This window comes from Theobroma cacao, chromosome 9 (genome assembly GCF_053813885.1).
Source record: "Theobroma cacao isolate CCN51 chromosome 9, ASM5381388v1, whole genome shotgun sequence".
Classification (NCBI taxonomy): Eukaryota; Viridiplantae; Streptophyta; class Magnoliopsida; order Malvales; family Malvaceae; genus Theobroma; species Theobroma cacao.
This window is the reverse complement of record NC_142647.1, coordinates 30,677,525-30,688,453: the sequence shown is the minus strand read 5'-3', so window position 1 is coordinate 30,688,453 and position 10,929 is coordinate 30,677,525.

The window sequence follows — 10,929 nt, the reverse complement described above, 5'->3', positions numbered from 1 at the left end:
AAAGTTTATCATTTTTAAATTTTAACTTGGGAAGTCCTACAACTAGGTTTAAAAATGGTAGTTTTGAAAATGTGTTCATGCTAACATGTCCAAATTTTCTATGCCACAGCCAAGTATCCTCATTCCTCTTAGCCATGAAACAAATATTATTTGAGGGCAAGTCATCCAAAATAAACAACATAAGTTGTTGCTTGCCTATGAACAACAAAAAGAGTTTTATTTGTTTTAACATCTACAACATGGCATGTTAATGCTTCAAAAATAACTCTAAGACCCTTATCACATAATTGACTCACACTCAACAAATAATGCTTGAGACCATTAACAAACAAGACATTTTCAATTTGAGAAGAGGAATTCTTACTAATTGTACTTATACCTTCAACGTGACCTTTAGAGTCCTCACCAAAAGTTACATTACCTCCTTTCTTTGATCTCAACTCTTTCAATGATTCTTTACTATCGGTCATATGTCTAGAGCATCCATTATCAAGGTACAATTTTGATACTTGTTGTGCTCCTAACTTTAAACATGTAAGCTCCTCCTTGTAGTTGTTGTGTGCCATGAAGTAAGGGTTGCAATTTTGTCATTCTCCTCATCTTGTGAATCATCACAATTACTTTAAGTGGCAATCATTACCTTCTTCTTTAAGTTTCTTGAATTGTTCTCTTGTTAAGGCATTCATGTTTGGTATGATGGGGCATTTTTACAACAATAGCATATCAAGTGATCTTTTGTATTCTCTTCCTTAGGCACATTCCTCCTTGTAGGTCTCCTATTTTTAAAGTTTTGCTTCATGAACCTATCAAACTTAGTAGCTAACATAGCCATGTCTTCATCACTTTCATTTTCACTCTTTATACTTTTCTCTTCTTCCTCTATTATGGACTTAAGGGTTATTCCCTTTTTCTTAGTATCTTCCTTTAGACTCCTCTAACTCATTTTTATGTTTCAATGTCATCTCATAGGTGAGTAAAGATCCTACTAGCTCTTCTAACTTAAAATCATTAAGGTTCCTAACTTCTTCTATAGCAGTAACTTTAGTCTCAAATATTTTACTAAGTTATAAAGAATTTTCTTCATAAGTTTAGCATTGGGAAATTATTTCCCTAAAGCCTTAGACATCCTATAATGTTGGTGAATCTTCCAAACATCTCAATAATTGATTCACCGTCTTTCATCCTAAAAAGTTCATAGTCATAAGTAAGCAACCCAATCTTTGATTCCAAAACTTGATTTGTGCCCTTATATGTGGTCTCTAAAGTATCCCACATTTGCTTAGCATTTTCACACAAAGATTTTGTTAAACTCACTAGCACCTAAGGCACAAAGGAAAGAATTATAGGCTTTACAATTGATTAGAATCAATTTCTTGTATCTATCATTCTATTCTCTCCTAGTTTTAATGACTAATTTGCCATTTATCTTCTTGTATGGTACATGTGGACCATTTAATATAACATTCCAAACATCTAGGTTCAAAGATTGTATAAACATTTCTATGTGGTTTTTCCAATAAGGGTAGTTAGTACCTACAAAGAGAGATGACCTTTGGATTGATTGCCTTTAACCAAGTACGATTGCCGTAACCTCCATTTTTTATGATTTGAGCGACTACAACAGATCACTTAAGACTTTTAGACTTGCAAATTGAGCCCTCACTCTGATACTAACTGTTAGTGTAGTAAGCTCAATATAATAAATATAAAAAGAAGGGTGAATTGGTATTTTAAAAGTTTTCTTTGCAAGCTCAATGAAAGATAACCCTTGTTAAAAAGAAATTTTCTTCTTGTTTCAAAAACAAAGCAAGTGATTTTTCTTTAAAGCAAATATCAATAATAAATCATAAGACATAAAAATAAATCAAGACACAAGCATTTTATAAAGGTCTGACTTTAACAAATGCCTACGTCTTCTCCCTTGGCTCACCAAGGAGTTTCAAATACACTAAAGGAATTCTTACTTTTTAATAAGATTAAGCGATAACCTTCACAGTGACTTTTTCATGGGATCAAGCAATAACCCTTACACCGATTTTTTAATGCGATCAAGAGATAACCTTTACACTTGCCTTTTCATTAGATCAAGTGATAACCCTCACACTTGCTATTTCATGGGATCAAGCGATAACCCTCACTAATTTTCAAGGTCAAATTAGAACCTTTACAAATATGTGTACAAAAGAGTGATAGCAAAGATTAGCCTCACAAAGGTTGGGTGCTAAAGGTTTAAGTTTTTTATGTACAAAAAGAATAAATAATCTCACAAATATCAGCTAAAAGATTTGCAAGTGAATGAGCTTACATGGCTTTGAATGCTTGAAGGAAGACTAAAGTGATGTCTAGAAAGCTATAAGGATATGGAAGTTTTTCTCTATGGTTTTTGAAATTTTTATTGGTATTCTTTTACTTCAAAATGAGTCAAAAGTGGCCTTTTATACTTACAAGGAGATTTGGATCCATTAGACACAAGTTTGAATTTAGATTTAGCCGCTGCTGAGCTTAAGAATCAACTACAAGGCTCTTAGAATTGACTATGCTCTTCAAAAATTTTGAATTAGGGCTTTCATAGTCAAGTATAAGCTCTTTTACTCAATCCACTTCTCGAGAGCATGTAACTTTGATGTTCTACCTTTGAGGATTGACTAAAGCTCGAAGAGGATCGAATACTCCTTGAAATTTGATTTTTCATTGTTCATTGTGCAAGGAATGACTATTCCTCTTATAAGATCGACTATGGCTATCTCTTTTTCAAGTTTTATTGTCTGTTCGCACCCGTTCTACCATAGGATCAACTATACCTCCTCAAAGATTGACTGGAACTTGATTCTTCATGATTTTCTCATCCATTCTATCTTTAGATTGATTGGCCTTGCTCTAGGATCGATTGTAGCCTTGTTTCTTCAAGATTCCTTATCAGTTTAGCACTCAACTTCAGCTATATCATTCTTGCTTCTTCTTTGTGATTAAATATCAAATTAAGGCATGTTTGCTCTATGTTTTCTCAACCTAAATACTCATGTTTGAAAGCTTCGTGATGTTTTCTAAGTATGAATAGCTTTTCAAACATGATTTTGACAATTTCAAATGCTTGTCATTAAAATTGAGATATCATGCAATTTTGTCAGATTAAAACATAAAATATTTCAATGTTAACAATTTTAATAATTACAATTTGAAGTGTTGGATTGAAAGTGATTCTACTAATGTAATACTTGGCTCTAATAATCATGATGATGCTCCATGGAACTATAGACAGCTAATCATAGGTATGGAACAATTGCAAGATAAAATAAAGCATTGAAAGATTTCGCATAATTGGCATGAAACAAATACGAAAGCTGATGGTCTTACTAATGATGGTATATTAAGAGACATTGATCTACTTGAAATTTGTTAAGTTAGAAGGATGTTTGGCATTACGATGGAGTTCTACTAGAAGTATTCAACTTATCATGGTAAAAGAAGAGATTAAGTTGATGTTGGGATATGGATAGTAAATGGATTAGGTCTATGGATGCAGATGAATGGGACTTTTAAATTTCAATTTTTAAAAGTTCTATCTAAAGTGCTAAGTATTAGTTTGAATTGGAATTAATTTTGTATTTCATTTCAATACTGATTAGGTGCGATTTGAGAGTGTGATGTGAGAGTTGGAATATGTGTTGGCATTTGTGTGTTAAGATAAAGACATGCTATGATATAGCAAATGTGCGTGTGCATATGTGGTGTGACATTTTTGTCTAGATTCGAACAAGCAAAAATGTCCTAAACTGCTCCTAAGGTTGATTGCTGTAATGTTCGTGCATGGCAAGACGTGGTGTTGGCAAATATGGCTTGGTTATTGGGACCAATATTCAAGTGTTATTTTTCGTGTTACGGATATCCCTAAATCCAAGATATAAGAGTTTTGGGTTTCTTTCTTTGTATTTTATTTACATTTTCTTTTTTGTAATCATAAAAGTCTATAGTTTTCTTTATGGCAATTAGCAATAAATTGCCTAATTCTAAAAAAAAGTTCACCAATTTTCTTTATGCCCTTGTTTAAAATGTCGTTCGGAGTGAAAAACAAGCTAGAAAAAATTCAAAAGAAGTTCTTGTGGACGAATTCTAAAAATAAAATAGGCATACAGTATGTGAAATGGGAGAATGTTTGTAGAAAAGAAAAAGAATGAGGTTTGAGCATTGTGGATTTAAAAGTTAAAAATAGGGGATTGTTAATGAAGTGGTTATGGCATTACAACAATGAGAAAGATATGTTAGCTTTAAAATTGATTATGTTTTGATTTGACAAAATTGAGTTGATCAAGATTTGCACACAAGTACTTGAGTAACTCCCTAAGGTCTTAGAAAACACTTGACAAGTCTTTGGCACTCAAAAGAAATTAAAATCTTTCAAAATATCAAGTTTTAGCTATGAGGATCGACCTCCTCATGATAATCTTAGAGAGAAATAGAGAGCAAACATAGGTTCTGACAATTGCATATCGACATCCCTAATAGAGAAGCTCAATTCTAGGCACACAAAATGAAGCAAAAAGCTACTAAAAGCTTTTAGAATCAACCTCCCATGATATAGAGCTAGATTCTAAGACAAAATGCAAGAAGGGTACTGGAATCTTAGAGGAACAACATCTAACAAGGAAACCTCAATCCTAAAAAGAAGCAAAAAAGAAGTAAAGCTACTGGATGTTTGGAGAATAAACCTTCACACTCCAAAGCTAATTCCTTGAAAAAGTTAGACAGAAACAATTTAAACAGTTGGAGATAGGATTGACATCAACATTTAAAAGCTCGATCCTGAAGTGTAAATCAAAGAAAAAATTCAAATCAAGATCAACATCCACAAACACCAAGCTCGATCCCAAAGTCATGGCAGACCAGCATATAATGCTCCTAATGGCTATTTTTGGCGTCATTTTGATTCCAACAACTCTAATTGATAAAAGGACTATAAAAAGAAGTTTCCAACTCCTTTTAAACAAGGAGAAGACTCTACAAATCATTCACATACTTGAGAAATGTTGCAAGATCATTACTCTCTTTCAACACCTCATTTAAGTCTTTCTTCAAGCGTTCATTGTACATAATGAATGATGAGTCTCAAATCAGCAATGTAGCTAACTTTAAGGAATGACACTATAATTTGAACTAGAATCATGTGAGAATCAAGTTTAAGTTTGACCATTACTTAAGCCTTAATCTCACACCTATGCATCCGCTTATGGTAGAACCATAATCCTGATGGATAATGAACTTGTGTTTTGTCTCTTTATAACCTTTGATAGGTCATGGCATGATCATCATATAACGTTGATCTAGATTCCATATGTTGGGATTATAATCAAGGAATTAAGGAACATGTATCCAAAAGTGGAGTTCATAACATTAACATCACTTTAATGATTTTAGAAATATTGGTGATTAATATGGGCCTAGTGGATTGATGAATTAGCTACTCATCACATATTAATACTCAAAAGATTAGATCTAGAGTATTGGATCACCAATTGGATGAAATTTAAGACTAAAGGACAAAATTGACGTAAAAGATAAAACAGTAATTTCACTTTTTGTCATTGGAAGGTTATGAGAATTCGCAACATAAGATTTGCAATTGGACAACCAATATTAAATATTAATTTAGACTATTTCTTGTAATTGTAAATAATTCAAGAAGAAAACCATGAATCTATGGTGAAATGATTGCATGGTTAATAAACTTGAATTATCTTAATTGTTGGTCCAGTTAATATGTGCTAAAGGGGGGTGAATAGCACAATTTGGCTCTTGACAAGATGTGGAACTAATTTTCAAAACTTAAGAAAGTAAAAACAGAGTATAAGGTGCACAACAATTTAGAGTGGTTCGGTCCAAGACCTACATCCACTACCTTGATTATCCAACCAAGGATTTTTCCAACGATTTACTAAGAATCTGGTGAAATTCACAAGCTTTCACCAAGCTTTTACAATGGCTTTTCACAGGCTCAGCTAAAACCTTTACACTAGTTTTTCACGAGCAACTAAAACCCAAAATGGTTTTCCAAGGCTCAACCACAACCTATAACATTCAAACTTTCCCAAGCTTGAACAACCCCTTAAAGTGACTCCCTCACTCTAAGTATACAAGAAGAAAAGTTAAAGAAAGTACCTATGATCACAAGTTGATCTGATTGGTACAAGATTGAGTGCTAAATAAAATGACAAAGAGTAGGCGTTTAAGTGCAGACAAGTGCAGTGAAGCTTTTCTAGTTTTTCTTTTTTCTAAAGCTCAAATCTCCTTCAAGGCTTTAAAAAACTTGTTTCTCATTGTTGGAAGACCTTTTTATACTTGGAGATGCAACTCTGATGCAGTTTGGTAGTTTATATCCGTTGGAAACAATTGAGGATGAGTTCTAGCCGTTAATCTATCTTGTAGTGCTCTAGTTCAAATTGTAAACAGAGAGCTCTTAGTCGACTAACTTGGTTGACTAAGTTGATTCTGTTTCTGGTTTGCAGATTCTGGCAGAGGGCACTTAGTCGACTAACTTGGTTGACTAAGTTGGTTCTGTTTCTCAAACTTCTTCAGCCCGACATTCCTCCAATTTGAAATTTGGTCAACCAATGTTCTTCTTTGTTTCACCAATAAGCTTCTTCCTTGCTATTCAGTTACATTTTGTTGATTTTATCTCTCTTTTTTTCTTTCAAGAATACTCTTTGAAGATTTAAGAAATTAATTTCATATATTAATTTCCTGCACACTCAAGTAAAGAAATTAGACACAAATAAATGGAAATGTTTCATTATCATCAAAAACTAATGGAGCCAACAATCTCCCCCTTTTTTATGATGACAAAACACTCCTTGATTAACAGCATAGTGTCATTTTAAATTCTTTTTAGTTTTCTGTAGGAATTGAGGATTGCTCCCCCTAAGTATAAGCTCCCCCTTAGTGTGTGCATATTTTGCTTATTTTGTTTCAGCAAATTTTATTCTTGTCACTTAGAAAATGTCATTGTACATTTAGAGTATACATATGTGCATCAATGTAGAGTGATTTACATCCAGAATTTTTCAATTGCAAGTTTTGACAAATTTTTATCTATGTTCCAGCAGCTGTCAACAGTCAATTGATTTAAGATTGTGTCTCATTTCAATTGATATGCTATATGCTTCATCTATAACTTATTCTCATCAGACATTATATAAACATCATCTATTCAGCATGTAAATCCATATTAGCATATTAGCAACAGATTTTGTTTATGACAGTCAAAATATCAAAACATTAGCAGACTTTAGTTTACAGCAATTAAATATCATAAACATATTAGCATTCATGTTTCACATACATCCACATAAATAAAAAAATTAGAGCTGAGTGTTTAAGTGCCACCAAGGCACAAATAACAGTTGATTAAAAAGTATTTTGAAAATGCCCCTAGACTAGTTTTGCTTTCTATCTCCAATTTCTCTAATTTCATGCACCCTTGGTTCTGCTCCTTTCCTAGGTTCTTGGTTCCTCTACCTTAACATTTTTTTGTTTTTAAACATTATTCTCTAGTTCATGGTTCTTGCTCCCCTGGTACCATACTTCTCTCCCTTTTTGTTAACATCAAATGAGGGGGATTTTACTCATCGGATGAAGTAGAGGGTGAGGATTTAGTTCCATAGAAAGGGTTAAGAGGAAACGAAAAGGGTTCTCGAAGAGGAGTGGCTTTCTAGGAGAGGATTCTAGATAAGATTTGTCTGAAACATGAACTAGATTATGAGGAGAAGAGGCTGACTTCTTTTAAGAAAGGCTGTCTTGGTTGCCATAGTCTTTCTTCCTTTAGTTGGTTGTTTTGTCTTAATTGGTGGTGCTGTGGTGGCTTTTGGTTTCCCTGTTTTTGCCTTTAGTTTGGGAGTTGAAGCAAGTTTCTTTCCTTTTCTTACATTTGCACCATCCTTCTGAGTTGTTGTCTTACAATGTCTTTTTTAGCTTGTTCCTCTCTGACCATTTGATGAAAAATGTCCATAATGGAAACTTCCTCTAAATTTGGAGAAAAGGCCTGATGTTTCTTAGTTTCTGCACAAGCTACTTCAGTCCATTATTTTGAGTCATTTTTACTTTGAGGTTCAAGGGAGGGTGATTTGGCTGGCTGTTCAACTCCTTGTGGGGAGTCCTCAGTTTACAGAATAGGACTGGCAAACCTATAGGTAGAGCCTTCAGCTTGAGTGCCAGAACTTGCAGACTTCTCTGCTGAACCTTCAGCACCTTACTGTGCAAGTGTAGTGCTTGATATGGCAGAACTGTCTGCAGCCACAAGTTTAGACGCCATGATTTCTATCTCCTTCAGCTTGTTTTCCAACTTAGTGATTTTATCTTCCATTTTTTGTAGCTTCACTCCTTGGTCAGTCAGCTTACCATCAATCCTCATAAGCAAATTAAAAATCATCTCATTCGAAAATTTGAAAGGAGCTTTTTCAGGTTGAGCAGGCAGACTGTGATATTTTCTTGGGCCAGTTTTGGAGGTTTTGATAAACTTCTCTCCATCGAGCACATACCCCATCTTAACTAAGCTGTCATAATAAATGGCTTGGTCTCTGGTTTTTACCAAGTCCATATCATACCGTTTAGCCCATATTCGTTTCTTCTGCATAAGGGATGTAATCACATTCCCATATGGTAGATTTACCTTATCAAGTCTGCAAGCACTTCTCATTTTCTCAATCATAAATCTCCCCAGATTTAGAGACACTTCATTAAAAGCATGTTCTATCAACCAAAGATCCTAGAGGCTAATATAGCTAAGACTTTCACTCCTCTCTTAAATATTTGCTGCAATGAAGTAATGCAATATCCTAATCTATGGATTGATTATTAGACCTGAATTACTTTTAGAGGAGTATTTTTCTTTCCTTCAAATGATGATCTCCAACAGTGAGGACGGATCATATTTTTCTGGAAGTTCAAATTCACCTACTTCACCCTCTAATTTCAGCATGTTCCCTAAATCTCCAGTAGTCACAACAAACTCTTTTCCATTCAAATAGACATTCAAACCATCTTCTACATAGTCATCAGAATCTATTAATTCCTTTTCTTTCAAAGCAATGCCAGAGTAAAATTCTTTAACTAGACTTGGACTATATGACTTATTCTTAAAGGTGTTGTAACCTTTAAGTTTCACCTCATCAAAGTACTCAGATAGGTTATTCTGGATTTCTACTTTTTCCTTAAAACTCTTCCAATCAATAAACTTTTCGCAAGAGATTGGTGCATTTTCTAAACTCTTGAATCTATATTCATGCAGCTTATTTCTAAATTTCGAAAAAGAAGAGGAACTGATACCTTTCTAGAGTGAGAGTTCTGTATCTTTCTTCTTATGTATTCTCTGCTTATTTTTTCTTAGTTTCTCAGCTATTTCCTTCACTGAGGCAGGCACAATTTTTTGTTTCTTCTTTTGACTTTCTATTCCAGTTTCTTCCTCCATTGGCCTTTTTCCTTTCTTCTTCTCTAATACTTCTTTACTCTAAGATGTTCTAGCCATTTTGGTTCTAGAAAATTTTGAAGATCTGAGTTGGTTTTAGAGGCAACTAAGAAGATTTAGTTTTTTGTTTTTAGAGCAACAGATTGCAAAGGAGAAGGAAAAAGAGGTTGGCAGCAGTTATTGCTCAGAAAACTTCTCATATTCCTTTAAGAACTGCCCTACATTTATTTCTTTATATTTTTAAATCTCCTTCTAAAATTTTGATTATTTACCTTTGGCAACTCTGTTTTATTCCTCTTTACACCCGGTAAATCAAATTTTTACCACAATTTACTCATATTTCATTAAACTCACTGAGTCTTATTATTTAAGGACGTCAGGCCACTCTTAGTTGACTAAGAATTCCTTAGTCGACTGAATGCATTCTGTTTTCAATGTGAGAGTCAAAGATTTTCTTATAATTCCTTCACATTAACCATCTCCAAATTTCTCTTAATCTCACAAAATTTATCTTCACTCAGTGGTTTGGTAAAAATGTCTACTAATTGATGTAGAGTATTCACAAAATCTATTTTAATGTCATTTTTCACTACATGGTCTCTAATAAAATGGTGTCTACTTTAATTATGCTTTGTCCTAGAATGTTGTACAGGATTTTTGATATGTTGATTGCATTTGTATTATCACAGTATATCGGTACATTATGCATAGTTATTCCATAGTCTTTTAATTGTTGCTTGATCCAAAGGATTTGTGCACAACAGCTACCTAATGAAACATATTCAGCCTCTACTGTAGACAGTGCTACTAAGTTTTGCTTCTTGCTGGACCAAGACACAAGCATCTTTCCTAGAAATTGGCATGTTCCACTAGTGTTTTTCCTATCAGTCCTGCTCCCAGCAAAGTCAGCATCTGAATATCCAACTAAGCTAAGAGTTGAGTCTCTAGAGTACCATATTCCTAGTTCTTGAGTATCTATGAGGTATCTAAAAATTCTCTTAACAGTTGTTAGGTGTGATTCTTTAGGTTGTGACTGGAATCTATCACACAAGCACACACTAAACTGAATATCTAGTCTACTTGATGTTAAGTAAAGAAGAGAGTCGATCATACCTCTATAGAGCTTTTGATCTACATCTTTTCCTTTTTCATCTAAGTCAAGTTTGGTAGATGTACTCATTGGTGTGGAAATTGATTTCAGCTTCAGCATATCAAATTTCTTGAGCATATAATGAGTATATCTTTCTTGGTTGATGAAGATTCCTTCCTCACTTTATTTGATTTGAAGACCAAGGAAGTACTTCAACTCTCTCATCATGCTCATCTCAAATTCACCCTGCATTTTATTTACAAAGTTCTTGCATAAAGCTTCATTAGTTGCACCAAATACAATATCATCCACATATATTTGCACAATAACTAAATCATTTAGATATCTTTTTATGAACAATGTAGTATCGATGCTGCCTCTATCA